Here is a 15493-nt window from a genome sequence, read left to right as displayed (position 1 = left end):
GCTGGGCCAAAGGCTTCTCTGAGCCTTGGCTTGCAAGGGTAGGGATGAGCGCAGTATCGAGACACCTGTATGTGTGTCAGTCTCGTCTACGGTGCCGGCGCGGGTGGTGGTAGGGCCGTGCCTGACGGGAGAACTCGGAGCTGTCACGTGAGGTCAGTGTGTTTCTGCGGGGGCACTCGAGACAGTCCACTCACTGTTGCTGTGCCTCCGTTTCCTCACCTGTGAGATGGGCATTCTGCTTCCTGATGGTGTGGGAGTGACACGACGCCATGTTGGTGAGCCACTATTGACGGTGCCTAGCATGCAAAGGGACACTTGGTGGACAGCAGGTGCAGCGCTGACTGGCTGATGTGTTTGGAGAGGCAGCTGGACACTGTGGAGAAACGGAAGGGAGAGGATGAGGGACTTCTCATGGTGGGTCCCATGGAGCTGTTGTAACCTCCCAAACGTGTGTCCACTGCACAGTGTGAATCCGCAAGGCACAGCCAAGATCTCTCATATTCCCCAAGTTGGGAAGCCGCTAGGTGGTGTCGCCCCATCCAGGATGAGGCCACTGCAGTGCCGTTGTCCCTCTGTGCCCACAGTGGGTCGGGTCCAGGCCGCACCCCTACCCCATACCAAGAGCTGTGGGTGCTCCAGTCCTTTTTCTAAACTGGCATCGTCTCTGCACACACTTGGTAGCCTTTAAATCATCTCGGTCACCTAAAATCTGTAAAGCACCCAGTGCAATGTAAAAGGGATGCAGAAACTTGTTACACTGTATCATTTTGAAAATCACGACAAGACAAAATACAAAATCTTTTATTAAGTATTTTTGAACTGCGGAGAGAGGATGCAGAACCTGCCAACACAGGGGTGTGATTCTCCACTCTCCTTTAGCACTCAGGATTTTTGTTTCTGCTGCTTAGTGAAGCAACAACAGCAACAATCACTTTCTCAAGCCCCAGGCTCAAGAGGGTCAGGTGGCAAAGGCTGAGCGAGTGAGCGAGCGAGGCAGGCAGACATGGATGGCTTCCTGCCATGACCCTGGTGGGCTGCTGGTGTGGTGTCGATGCTGGTCACAGCACTTCCAGAGCCATGGAGTACTTCTGGAGTTACCGTGTTTCCTACCTGACACCCGGAGGAAGTCTTATTTAGCTGTCAGCGCTACCATCTTTTTCTTTAGATGAGCCTGTTTTTAAGATTTATTTATTTATTTGAAAGCCAGAGTTACACAGAGGAGGAGAGGCAGAGAGAGAGAGGTCTTCCATCTGCTGGTTCACTCCCCAATCGGCTGCAAAGGCTGGAGCTGCACTGATCCCAAGCCAGGAGCCTCTTTTAGGTCTCCCAAGCAGGTGCAGGGGCCCAAGGACTTGGGCCGTCTTCCACTGCTTTCTCAGGCCACAGCAGAGAGCTAGATCAGAAGTGGAGTTAGCTGGGTCTCGAACTAGTGCCCATATGGGATGCCAGCACTGTAGGCAGTGGCTTTACCCACTACACCACAGCACTGGCCTTGAGCCTGTTTGTTAAAGGTCGATTATATCAGTGTTCTTTGGGAAGGTATTGACTTGAAGGGAGGGCCTGGTGGGGAATCCATCTAGACAGAGATAGGCCTGTCAGCTTGCTTCTGAGCAAGTGCGCGAGTGTTTTTTTTTTTTTTTTTTTTCTTTTTGGTGTACTCATCCACCCAGGCCATGTTTATATTATTTAATTTTTTCCCTTCCTGTGAAACAATCTTTCTTTTGATCTTCTACTTTATCAAAGAGGGAGCTAATGCTTAGGATAAGAAATTGTCCAAGCTCATCCTATGTCCTCAGTGGGGAGTAGAGATTGGAATCCTAAATGATTCCAGGAGGACTCTAACTAGCACGTTTTCTTCAATGTACTGCTACTTTAAACAATCCTTATAAGTAATAATACAGCTGAACAAACAAGTCTCAGAGGTAGCATTGGAAAAAGGAGTGCGAAGCCTTTGTAATTGTCGTGAGTAGCTTCCTACATGCTGGTATTGGCAAGTTTAGACAGAATAATCTCCTAATTTATCTTCAGAAGCTTGTTTGACAGTTTTAACATGGTAAACTATTGAAACTAGAAAGTTCAGATCCTCAAGTTGAGCTCTATCTGGCCTGTGTTTATATCAGAGGCATTAGGCTTTGAATACTGGCTTTCCTGGCCCAAGAGCTGGGTGGCGTAAGACTGGGGATGTTGTAACCTCCTAAAGTGCCAGTCGCCTCGTACAGTGACCTTGCTAATAGAATCCTCTTTGTGTGGTAGTATAGGGAACTGTTAGCAAATGCTAATTTCTGTGTTGGGTGGCTGGTCACAACTTTGGCTTTTAAGTGAGTCAAGCAAAGGCTTCTTATCTGTGTGTTGCTTCATTTTTCATAAAAGGTGAATAGTAAAGTTGATTGTAGCGTACAATGGTGATTGAAATTAAGCACAGTGTTTTTAATTATTTGGAATGTGAATGAGGCATTTGCTTCGTGATTCTGATTCAGCTTATTTATGACTTCTTTTATGCAATTACATGCATTTCAAAACTATTTTCTGTATTTGTGTTATTTAAATATTGATGGTTTAACTGAGGGACTAAAAATTCATTTTTTGTCATAGTGCAAATGACAGTTTGTTAAATCATCAGAAGGGTTATCTTAATTTTGTTTGATCTATCTCATTTGTTCTTGGAACTCACAACTGTGCTATTGTTAACTGCTACTTAAAAGGATGAAAGGGCAATACTTTTTGCTTCCACCATTTCTGTTTTCTTTTTTTAAAATAGTGAATTCTAAAAGATAGGCCTTTAAACACTGTTTCTTTTTTTAAAGATTTATTTATTTGAAATAGTTACATAGAGAAAGGCAGAGATACAGTTGGCTGCAATGGCCGGAGATGTGCCGATCTGAGCCAGCAGTCAGGAGCTTCCTCTAGGTCTCTCATGCAGGTGAAGGGCCCAAGGACTTGGGCTATCTTTCACTGCTTTTCCAGGCTACAACAGAGAGCTGGATTGGAAGTGTGGAGCAGCTGGGACTTGAACCAGCACTCATATGGGATGCTGGCACTGCAGGCTGCGGCTTAACCTGCTATACCACAGTGCTTGCCGATTTTTAGCACTTTAAAAATTTTTTTCAACTTTTAAAATTTGTAAAAGGTGAAGAAGTTTTATGTATTTCCTATATACAGATTTACGAGCAAAGTGATGCTTCCCACACTCTCCTCTTTCCTTTCTTATTCTTTAATTTTTACAATGACATCCTTTTAGTTTGTTTTGTAATCATAAGCTTAACCCTCCACTAACTAAAGAATTTAAGAAATAGAAGAAAAAAAAATCTGTTTTCTTAGATGTCATAGGATCCAAAAGTGAGCAGCATTGATTCTAAGGATGTGAGACTAGGAAAACTTCTTTCTCCATCAAAAAAATCGATCATCTCAAGTATTTTCTGGAAATGTGCACATGGAAACAAAGATGCACAAAAGTGAATATCAGTTATACTTCCCTATGAGAGTTTGTGGTTCACTGGCTTTTAGTCTGAGGTTGAGCTAGCGAAGAGCTTCATTAAGTTCTAGCTGCTCTGAAGTCTTTTCAATTTGTTGTTGCTTACAGGTGTGAGTCATTATTTTTTCACTGTTTTTTGCTTCCTTTTATGGCATTGTTTTATAATCCAGGTAGTGTATTTAGAAAAATGCTCCTTTAAAATAGCAGATAATTTGAGCGAGTGACTTTTGATTTCCAGGGGAAGCCTGCATTTCTGGCGTTCATAGTTACTTGCCCTTTGTTGACTGAAGAATAGGAGACTTGTGGTTAACTTCTACAGACCATTAGGGTGTTCAGTGGTTGAATAAACAAATGGTTAGGCTTAATCTATTCGATTTGTGCCTGCTCTACTCCAGGAGAGATTAATGTAGCCAATACCTCTTAGGAAGAAAACCTTTCTTCACATTTAGAATATCTTTATTATAGGCATAGATAGCACCATTGGTGATGATAATTTGCTGCAGAATGGATGATTTCACCATTTAAAAAATTTTTATTTATTTATTTGAGAGGTAGAATTACAGACATAGGGAGAGGCAGAGAGAGAGAGAGAGAGAGAGAATTCTTCCATCCGCTGGTTCACTCCCCAGGTGGCTGCAACAGCCAGTACTGGGCAGATCCAAAGCCATGGACCAGAAGCTTCTTCTAGGTCTCCCATGTGGGTACAGAGGCCCAAGGACTTGGGCCATCTTCCACTGCTTTCCCAGGCCATTAGCAGAGAGCTGATTGAAAGAGGAGCAGCCAGGACTTGATCCGGCGCCCATATGGAATGCCCGTGCTGGAGGCAGAAGCTTAGCCTACTATACCACATTGCCAGCCCCTGCTTTCATCATTTTACCCGATGGATATGTCTCGGATTCATGAGACCAGATTAATAAAGCTGATATTTGAAAGGATCTGAATGGGTTATCAATTTTGTGTTTATTCATTACTTATTTGCTCTTATTGTAGAAGTTTTTTTCTTTTTGTGATTTGTTTTTTTAAAGGTTTAATTATTTATTTGAAAGGTGGAGTTTGGGGCTGGCATTGTGGTGTAGTGTGTAAAGCCGCCGCCTGTACTGCTGGCATCCCCTACAGGTGCCGGTTCGAGTCCTGGCTGCTCCAGTTCCGATCTAGCTCTCTGCTATGGCCTGGGAAAGCAGTAGAAGATGGCCCAAATCCTTGGGCCCCTGCACCTGCATGGGAGACCCGGAAGAAACCACTGGCTCCTGGCTTTGGGTCAGCGCAGCTGTGACCATTGTGACCAATGGGGGTGTGAACCAGCAGATGGAAGACCTCTCTCTCTTTCTCTGCCTCTCTTTCTCTGCCTCTCTCTCTCTCTCTCTCTCTGCCTCTCTGTAACTCTGACTTTCAAATATTTTTTTTTTTTAAAGGCAGAGTTACAGAGAAGGAGAGGCAGAGAGGCAGAGGGGCAGAGAGAGAGAGAGAGAGAGAGAGAGAGGTCTTCCATCTGCTGGTTTACTCCTTAGTTGGCTGCAATGGCTGGATCTGCGCCAATCTGAAGCCAGGAGCCAGGAGCTTCTTCCAGGTCTCCCATGTGTTTGTAGGGGTCCAAAGACTTGGGCTATCTTCTGCTTTCCCAGGCCATGCAGAGAACTGGATCAGAAGTGGAGCAGCCGGGACTCAAGCTGGTGCCCATGTGGGATGCCAGCACTGTAGTCGGTGGCTTTACCTGCTATACCACAGCATCGGCCCCTCTGTGTAGTTTTTGAAGACGTCTCAGATGCATGGATTTCAGCATTTTTTGGTCCAAAATAAGCTTAATTTTGAATTCTTTCAAACATGAATACATTTTTGATACTAGAAAATGTGTTTCAGCACACAGCTTGCACTCTTGTCTTACTCCTCTGCACAGGAAGGGGACATTTTGACCTAAGTGTCCTATGTAGCTTTCAGCTGTTTGGCCATTCAGGCCATCCTTTGGCCTCAGTTTGTTCAACTGTAAAATCATAGGATTATTGGTAAAGAAAGCCCCAGCACAGAGCTTACAGGCCTGCGTTGTGGTGCAGTGAGCCAAGCCACCATCCGTGGCACTGGCATCCCATGTGAGTGCCTGCAGTTGCTCGTGGGAAAGCAGTGAAAGATGGCCTAAGTGCTGAAGCCTTTGCTACCTCTGGGAGACGCTGATGGAGTTGCAGGCTCCTGGCTTTGGTCTGGCCCAGTCCTGACTGTTGGGGCCTTTATCTGTCTTTCTCTTTCTTTCTCTCTCTCCACCCCCTCACCCCCACCGCTTGGCTGTCTATAAACTTTGCCTTTGAAACAAGTAAATCTTAAAACAGAGCACCCTCGTGTAATAGCATACATTATAAATACCGGTAGTAACCACTGTGTTTGCTTGTGCCTATTGGAACCTGAAATCCAGGATGTAACATTCCAGCCGAGGTGATGGGACACCATAGTGAGCAATCACTCCTTCCTTGAAGCACCTGGGGGCAGAGTGAGGCACAGCACCAAGAGAAGTGGGGCAGTGCTGGGCAGATACGGAGGACAGAGTGGCGGGAGGACAGGGTGCGGCTCTACCCCAGGCTGAGAAGTACCCCTTCTGGAAAAGTCTCAGGATTTCCTGCTGGCCGTGCGTCTGGAACCTCCCCTTCCTGTATTCCATCGCCAGCCTTTTCCATCTGTCTTTTTTCTGTGTGTCTTTAATCAGATATTGAAATCTCACTCTGCTGAACTGTAGAAATAAAACCAGATTTACGTAGTTTCACTGCTGAAGACAAAGTCTTTGCCCTGTGAACCATCCACATGGACCATTCTCCGCTTGTTAGGTGACCCTGCTTTTCTGTGGTTTGATCCCTTCTGTGTATCTTTTACACTGAAGAGGGAACTCTCATTTGTCAGTTCTCGATGGGGTGTTTTGTGGCATACCTCACTGCAGCCTACAGCACAGATATCTTGTTACTCTGAGTTACATCCTTGGGCTGTAGTCCCAGAGATTGAGTTACTACAGCAAATTATTTGGATATCTTAAATATTCTTGTCATATTATAGAAATGACCAATGGAAGTACCAGTTCTTCTTCCTACAAAGTAATGCATGAGAATATATTTGTGTCCAGTGCCTACAGGAAGGTGTGGTAGTGGAAGATGCTCAACAAATCCTGAATGACTTAATAAGTGAATGGATGAAAGAGGCCCAGTTTCATGGCACCCCTTTGCACTGTGTTGTTGTTCAATTTTCTCCTCAAGTTTTTAAATCTTACTGTAGCCTGTATTTGCCACGCATCCATCAGTCCTCTGCTTCTGTAGTTCCTTGATCCGTGATCATATTTTCTACCTTTTATGTGTGTGTGAGAGAGAACTTGGAATTACTTTTGTTGCTGCAGTAACAAGTTATCAGAAATTTAGTGACTTAAAACAGAGTTATTCTCTTACAGTTATGGAGGGTAAGTTGTCACTCAGCCTTCCTCCTTTTGGAGTCTGGAGGAAGAAGCTGTTTCTTTGCCTTTCCCAGCTTCTCCTGCGCTCTTCAGGATGTGGTCCCTTCTTCCTCCCCCCTTCAAAGCCAACAACTTAATTTATTCACACTGGCCCAAGCCCCTTTTGTTTCCAAGTCTAGGGATCAGGAGGTGGATGTCATTGCTGGGGTGGGGACAAGACTTTATTCTGACTGTCTCATACTTCTTCTTTTGTTTATCTCTCTTTTGAAATATAGCTCATTCTTTAAGGCATTTCTAGAAAGTTTATCTGAAGCAGGGGTGGGGAACATTCGGCCTGCAGGCCCTGGATGGCCAGCGGAAGTTGTTAGATCTGGCTCTGCCAAGGCAACCACAGGTGGAACTGGAAATTCACTAGATCTATAGCAGGCTCCTTTTTAAATGGATAATTTTGCATGCCCTTCAAATGATGTGACAGATAGCCACATGGGCCTTGGCAGAGAAATGGTTCCCCACCCCTGCTAAACAGCCTTCTAATCTCCTAAGTCTCCTCTCTGTTCTCCTTGCATATTGTTGCCTTTCTCCTGCCATTTTCTGTGCATCTAAAATACTTATCTATGGGTGTTTGTTCCACTTACTTACCATCCAGTGGCGGGCAGAGCAGTATTTGTTTCCTTTCCTGAACAACCAAGTGACCTTAAATTCTTTCTTTCATGTTATTTTGAGTTAAAATAATATTTATTGAATTTCACTTCTCAAGCAATCATTGGTTGTTTTAAAGAAAAAACTTATTTTTAGGGATTGTTTTTAGAGTGGCAAGACATTTCAGTCTACATATTTGAAATCCTGGTGTCTTGACAATTAATTTGTAAATTAATGTCTGGCAGGCACATGGAGGACAAGCTCTAATTTTTTTTTTTTTTTTTGACAGGCAGAGTGGATAGTGAGAGAGAGACAGAGAGAAAGGTCTTCCTTTTTGCCGTTGGTTCACCCTCCAATGGCCGCCGCGGTAGCGCGCTGCGGCCGGCACACCGCGCCTATCCGATGGCAGGAGCCAGGTGCTTCTCCTGGTCTCCCATGGGGTGCAGGACCCAAGGACTTGGGCCATCCTCCACTGCACTCCCTGGCCACAGCAGAGAGCTGGCCTGGAAGAGGGGCAACCGGGACAGGATCGGTGCCCCGACCGGGACTAGAACCCGGTATGCCGGCGCCGCAAGGCGGAGGATTAGCCTAGTGAGCCGCGGCGCCGGCTAACAAGCTCTAATTTTTAAAAGTTGGCTGATGCAGAGTGGTGCAGGGGGCTTGTGGCTTCTGTGTATGAGTTGCAAATGTATATGCATTCAACATTTCTTGTGGGAATACCCTGAAACTGATGTGTATAGGTTACATTTCACAAAGAATCTAAATAAGGCTGCTTGGTAACTCTGCCAAAAATGGGGACCAACAGTTTATATGTTTGGGGCAAAAAAAAAGGTTTGACATGGGGCTGGCATTGTGGGTAAAGCCTGTGATGCCAGCTTCCCATGTGGGCGGATGCTAGTTCAAGGCCCAGTTGCTCTACTTCCTATCCAACTCCCTGCTGATGTGCCTGGGATTGCAGCAGAGAATGGCCCCAAGTGCTTAGGCTCCTGTACCCACATGGAAGATCTGGAGGAAGCTCCTGACTCCTGGCATTAGCCTGTCCAGCCCTTGCCGTTGCAGCGATTTGGGGAGTGAATCAGTGGATGGAAGAGTCTCTCTCTCTCTCCCTCCTTCTCTCTCTGTCTCTCTCCCTCCTTCTCTGTCTCTGTGTCTCTCTTTCTCTATCTCTTCCCTCTGCGTAACTCTAGCTTAAAAATAAATAAGTAAATCTTAAAAAAAAGATTTGACTGGGACAATGTCTTGAAAAGTAATGTGAAAATTATAAATTTATTCTTAGTGGTAATTTTTAAATAATAATGGCCGGCACCGCAGCTCACTTGGCTAATCCTCCGCCTGTGGCGCTGGCACCCCGGGTTCTAGTCCCAGTTGGGGCGCCAGATTCTGTCTCGGTTGCCCCTCTTCCAGGCCAACTCTCTGCTGTGGCCCGGGAGTGCAGTGGAGGAGGGCCCAGGTCCTTGGGCCCTGCACCCGCATGGGAGACCAGGAGAAGCTCCTGGCTTTGGATCAGCGCCATTCGCCAGCTGCAGCGGCCACTGGGGGGTGAACCAATGGAAAAAGGAAGACCTTTCTTTCTGTCTCTCTCACTGTCCACTCTGCCTGTCAAAAAAAAAAAATAAATAAATAAATAAAAAAAAAGGAATAACATACTTTGTGATCCATAGATATAAATATGTAATTATTTGTATTGCAAAGAGTATGCTTTCAAACTGCTGTAATAGGACCTGGTTTTCCAGTATGATCTTCTGAGACGTTAGTGTAGGTAAATCATGAAACTTCTTTGGTAATACCTTACTGTTTGTTTTAAAATAAGCACAGACCCTCCTCTTCCTTCATTCCCTCCATGTTAGGGTTCTGGGAGGGGAGCATCATCTGACAGGCTATTTGATATTCACAAAGGAGTAGACTTGGCACTGTTGGAAATAGGCCAGTGTTGGAAAATATTTATTGATTAAAAATAGATTTTGAAATGTAAAATGTATAACTACTATAGTCTTAATTGATGTGATAATATTTCTATGCTAAATTTTAAAATTGAAGCTTTATTTGTATATTTGAAAGGTAGAGTGAGAGAAAAAAGATCTTCCATCTTCTGGTTTACTCCATAAATGGCTGCAGCCCAACAGTCGGAGCTGATCCAGACTGAAGCCAGGAGCCCAGAACTCCGGGGTCTTCCATGTGGTTGGCAGGGGGTTCCTCACAAGCACATTAGTAGGGAGATGGGTCAGAAGCAGAGCACCTGGGGCTGGAACCGGTGCTCTGACATGGGATGTAGATACTACAGGCTGTAGCTCAGATTGCCATACCACAACATTGTCCTTAAAATTTTATATTCTAAAAGCTCAGTCTTTACAGTGACATTTTTCTCAAGGTTTTAATCTTTGATTTTCTTGATTTACTTAATTCTTAGCAAACAGAAATGGAGACCTCAAGTGCAGCAGATAGATTGCAACCTACATTCAAGTTGAGGTCTCAGATGTCAATTAAGTACAGTGGGACTTGGGTGCCTGTCTCCTGAGAGATGTGGATGACTGGACTTAATTCCTGCATCCATGCTACTGAAATGTGTCTTTCCTTTATGAATAGTTGTCTTTTATTATTTTCCCTCCAGCAGGTGGATTGTTTGAGAATAGGCATCAGGTTTTTGAAAAATATTTTAATGCCTCACATATTATGGGTATTAAAAGAAAGTACTTAACTGTTGCATTTGGAAGTGAATTGATCCCTTTGTCAAACTTGCTTCCTAGCACATGACCCCAGACCAGTGGTCAGATCCGTTAGCTTGGACACAGTCTGTTCCTTCCTGTGTGCTTTTCGTGCATGTCGATCTATGTTTAGTTGGGTGAGTCAACTCATGGAAAGACAAGTTTACCTTCTCCTGTTCATTGGGTTTTATGTATCTATTTCAAGAAATTATCAAGGACCAGATCTCTTCAATGTAGAGCTGGATTCCATTGGACATTTTGTAAACTTAATTTCTGTCAGTGCACAGTGGAAACACACTGTCTCACGCACAAAGGTTGATTTAAATACTTTGTTGGAACAGGTAACAACTACTTTATTCTTTTTGTTCCAAGTTATCAACAAATGTTTTCAGTAATTTTTTTATTGATTTGAATTTTTTGAGTGATTTTTTTGCCTTTTAAATAAGTTGCTTAAAAAGATCCTCTTGTTTCTCAGTTTGCTGTCAATGTTTCTTAAAGCCGTTTTGAGTTTTGTAAGCATTCTAGGCTTATTTCCGATTCCAAATCTGTGCAAGTGTATTGTACCATGGATATTTTTTAAATGTGTATTTTATTTCTTTTGCATGAGAACAGTATTTTCTCACTCCAAATTTGCAAATAAATACCTAAGTATAAACATGGCAAAAGTAACACATTGGTGGGCATTTTATTTCTCAAGCATGTTTAAAATATGGAAGTGGCATACATTATTTAAAAGTTGAAAGATTGTAAGTTTCAGCTCATCATTTGTACTTTTATATAAATCATTGTTATAATAGCCACCTAGCAGGCCCCAAAAGGATAATCTTGCAAATTTCATGCAGCATTGTGGTTGCACAATAACTTAATTGAGTAAGGACATGAAAAAGGGAAAGAAAGATAATTTTAATTTAGCTAAGTAATTATTTTTTAAGTGAGATAAGTTAAAGTTGCTTTGATTGACAGGACAACCAGAAGGGTCAAGTTATATCAATTTGGAGAGAGAAAATATTTCTTAATGTTTCTGTTTCATGGACAGAAATGTAATTTAGATTAGAACAAGCAGATTGAAAAATCCGTGCAAATGCTTTAGGAGTTATGTCAGATCTTCTATTTTACTTTTGTAAATTGTGTTAGGACACAATTTTAAATTGTAAATTAAATTTAAATTGTAAATTGTGTTAGGACTACTGTTGGATTTATGCTATAAGATTAGCCAACTACTGTATTTGCCCTAAGTTGGAAGGAAGATTTGTTCGTTTATTTATTTTAAAAAATATTTCTTTATTTGAAAAGCAGAGAGAGATGTAAAGACAGAGTTCTTCCATCTGCTGATTCACTCCCCAGATGGCTGTGGTGGCTGGGGCTGGGCTACCTAGAAGCCAGGAGCCCAGAACTCCATCTGGATTTCCCACAAGGGTGGCAGGGGCCAAAATCCTTGGGCCAATTTCCACTGCCTTCCCAGGAGTATTAACAAGGAGGTGGATTGAAAGCAGAACAGCCGAGACTGGAACTGGCACTCATATGGGATGCCCGTGTCATAGGCCACAGCTTAACCTGTGCCATAATGCCAGCCCCAAGGTTTTTTTTTCGTTTGTTTGTTTGTTTTGTATGTAATAACTCTTTATAGTGTTAACACCCCCAAAAGTTAATTCTCTTGCTTGATGCACAGGAAACGAATTATTGACCCTAGGTAGGTGGACGAAAAGAGGTATTTGTTGCAAATAGCAGAGTAAGGGGCCAGAGAACTACTGCTTAATTCCTGGGTTCTCCAAGGATTTGGAGGAAAGGTTCTTATTGGTTGAAGTTGGGCTTGGGAGGTGTGTGTTCAGCTCATGTCCAGGTACCTGGTTGGTCCATGGTGCTTGGGACCCTCCTTTGATTGGTCATATCATGTCCTTTTGGGAATTCTGATGATGGCAGAGTGGGCTGCAGTTATTCTAAGGGCTACATGCAAGTGGTGGTTACTTTGTGCTCAAGGCATAGAGTTCTGGGAAAGAAACACCTCAAGACCGGACATCAAGATGTTATCCCTAGGGAGTAGAAGTGACCTTGTGAGTCTTAGGTCCAGGGGTCCTGTAGGGCTGGCTGCACCATGACCTCAGCTAAGTGAGTTAATTTTAGTAAAATAACTTTAAAGGAGAGAGACTAGGAGCCCATGGGAGACCAGGACCTGGTAATAGCTAGCATCTGCATCAAAGGCACTGCAGAGGGATGCGACTTCAGTACATTGTTTATCTGTGAAACTTCGAGTGATGTCAATCATGGTGGTTCCACCCAGAGTCCTTCCACTCGCGGCTTCCATGTGCCTGTAGGTTGTGTGCTGGGCGTGTGTTGTTCTAGGCACAAAGGAGAGAGCAGCCGTGAAGAAACCAGTTCCCATTTTGATAGTGCCTATCACCTGGTGAGGCAGTGCAGACAGGAAAATGATAAACGAGTGAAGAAAATAATTTCAGCTGGCACCATGCACTGCAGACCAGGCGAAATAGCATGGCCTTGCCACGGTGGCCAGGGAGACCTCAGTGCTCTGCAGGAACTCCTGGGGTAAAAGCAGTGCCGAGGGAAGGAGCAGCCCGCACTGAGGGCTGCCGTGGGTTGAGCTTGTCGTGTTTGAGAGTCTCTCCTGCAGTCGAGTGTTGCTGGGGAGGGAGATGGCGCCCAGCTTTCTGGGCGGAATGGCCAGCAGTGCCATTTTCTAAGAGTGAGTACAGAGGGATTTGAGGGAAAGGTGACATACAAAAAAAAAAAAAAAAAAGAGAAACACACACATACCCACTCCATGCTGAAGACCAACACCTGTTTGTCTCAGTGGTTGTGGGACAGCAGGTGGAGAGGACCTGGAGGAGGGTGATCTCCAACACTTTATTTAGCAAGGTCTTTTGTGTCCTTTACATGGATTTGTTTGTTTATCAAATTTATTGTAATTTTCCTCCAAAGTCCAGTTATCTTTCCCCCCCTTCAAAATAGAAAGTCTTTCTTTTGCGTTATAAAAGCATAAAGCGAGTATTTCCTCTAATCCCTCCCTCTGAATAAAAGCACTGTTAACAGTGTGACTAAGCCAAAGGGCCATTTCAAGGCTGCATCCCCGGGAGGCCCTTCATCCCTTGCTCTCTTTATTGTGAAGAAGCCCTCTCAGCTGCATCCTCTCTGCATTAACCCTGGGCTCTGATCTCTTAAGGAGCAAGTGCTTGTTGAGCAAGGAAATGCCCTTCCTGGCTCTTACCGCTCCTGACACTCTTTCATGCACATTACAAGCACATGGGTGGCATTTGTCTCTTTCTTGCCTTTAAAACTTTTTTTAAAAAAAATTTATTTATTTGAAAGACAGCGTATCTGCTGGTTCACTTCCCAAATTCCTGCAATAGTGGGGTGAGTCGGGCTGAGGCCAAGTGTACAGAACTCAGTCCAGCTTTCCCATGTGGCTAGCAGGGACCTAAGTCCTTGGGCCATCCCTTGCTGCCTCCCAGGAAGCTGGAATGGAGAGAAGATTTGGAACTGGAACCCAGGTTCTGTGTGGGATGTGGGTGTCTCAGGTGGCAGCTTAGCTGCTGCACTTAGCATCCCCTCCTTCCTGCCTTTTTGGAACTGTGTGCATGTTGCCTGTACGCAGTGCTCACGGTGTTGGTCTTCAGCATGGAGTGGGTGTGTGTGTGTGTTTCTCTTTTCCCAGAGAGGTGACGTGAGCACACTAGCTGCTGTCTTGGAGACGTGGTAGTGTGAGTTATTTTGACTTCTCTTGTTGTACGTCACTCAGTAGACCTGAGGAAATCTGGTCGTCCAGCTCCTTCAGTTCCTGTTGAAATGCTGTATGCGCACCATTACCAGTTAGGTACTAAATCCCACAGGGTCTGGTGGGAAAAGAAGTTTGAAGAAGAAAACTTCAAATCATCCTTTTGTGGCATATTCCTATCTGATGTTGAGGATGTAGAGGAGAATAAAATGCCTTAATACGTCTATGATGCATATTACTGGTTAGATGGATAAAAATTGAGTGTATTTTTAGTATACCTTTTTGTTCTTTTTAGTATTCTAAACCTTAGCATGTGGTGCTTCAGAAGATTAACTTTTATATTTTCAATTTTACAGTGGGTTAGATTGCATCCAGGAAGAAAATCCTTTCCGTTTGCTTTGTTTTTAAAATGTTGTGTGCAAACTTCACGTATTTTAATTGTGTAAGTTCCTTTGCTTTGAATTAAGAGACCCAGGGTTCCCTTTGAGATATCTGCCACAGACAGCTTATTTCTTTTAGTCAACACATGTTTAAATGACTAAATTATGGAGTGAATGAGTGAATCTTGGGAAAAACTGACTTTGTGATCTGAATTGTTTGCTAGTGTCTACAGTTGATCAGGGATTTGTATTCTGGTGTTCTTGGCTTCTCGGAGTGCTATTTTTGCTAAATTTATGTGTGTGGCTTATAGGTGCGTGTGTGCTTCTGGGGAGTGTGCTCATACTATATCCTGATCTCATTTGAACTTATGGATCTTAGAATATTCAGAACTCCTCACACAGCATGTGTGTGCTAATACGGTGATTCGTTTTTCTTGGAAATATTAAAAACTTGCAGTTGACTTTGCTTAAAAGGAAAGGACAGATTGCACAGAAGCGTGGTGTTGACCAGCAGACAAACTCCTGTCTCCTCCGCCTGAATTTCTGTTGTTCTGTCGCTGGTGCCCGTTCCTGGGCTGTGGCAAGTCGGGCTGATGTGGCCATGCTGAGCCCTACACAGACCCAGGCTGCCATCCTTTTCTCACTTCTGCAGTTCAGTGCTTTTTTTTTTTTTTTAAATTCGTGGGTGTCATATGTTTGTTGTTCCTAGTGGGGTGGGTCTTTTATCTGCATTCCAGCCTGGCTTGATGGGATTTCAGGAGTAATGAGGTGTGAGTGAGGGCCTGTGGATGCCGACCATGGAGTACTTTGACTTTGGAACAGCTTTTCTTGGCGTCCCGTGGGCATTCCCCCTTTCTGTTTGGGTTTGAGGTTGACGTCCAGAGGAGTGACGGGACTTGCTCACGATGCCATGCGAGTGAGGGAGTCTTAAGGAAACCCTGGTTCTCTCAGAATGGTCGCAGATTCTGCAGAAGTGATTCCCTTCCTTATGACTAAGTTTGACTCTCTATACTTGAGGTGAAGGAGGTTTGGAAGCACTGTGTAAAACCACTGTGATAAAATGTGGGGACACATCTTTCAAGCTGTAGCTGCTGCCTTGCTTCTGACCCTGCTGTGTGCCTGCTGTGGTCAGTCTTCATTTCTCTCGGTCACCAG

General features: G+C 44.0%; 1 protein-coding gene across 3 annotated transcripts in view; it reads left to right on the top strand.

Annotated features, from left to right (window-relative positions):
- Positions 1–15493, top strand: part of MED12L (mediator complex subunit 12L) — a 347645-nt gene that overhangs the window by 87212 nt on the left and 244940 nt on the right. The window lies entirely within an intron of this gene.

The sequence above is a fragment of the Lepus europaeus genome, chromosome 2, assembly GCF_033115175.1.
Source record: "Lepus europaeus isolate LE1 chromosome 2, mLepTim1.pri, whole genome shotgun sequence".
Lineage (NCBI taxonomy): Eukaryota > Metazoa > Chordata > Mammalia > Lagomorpha > Leporidae > Lepus > Lepus europaeus.
Note: the sequence above shows the minus strand (reverse complement) of the source record. Positions and strands in the feature narration are given on the sequence as shown.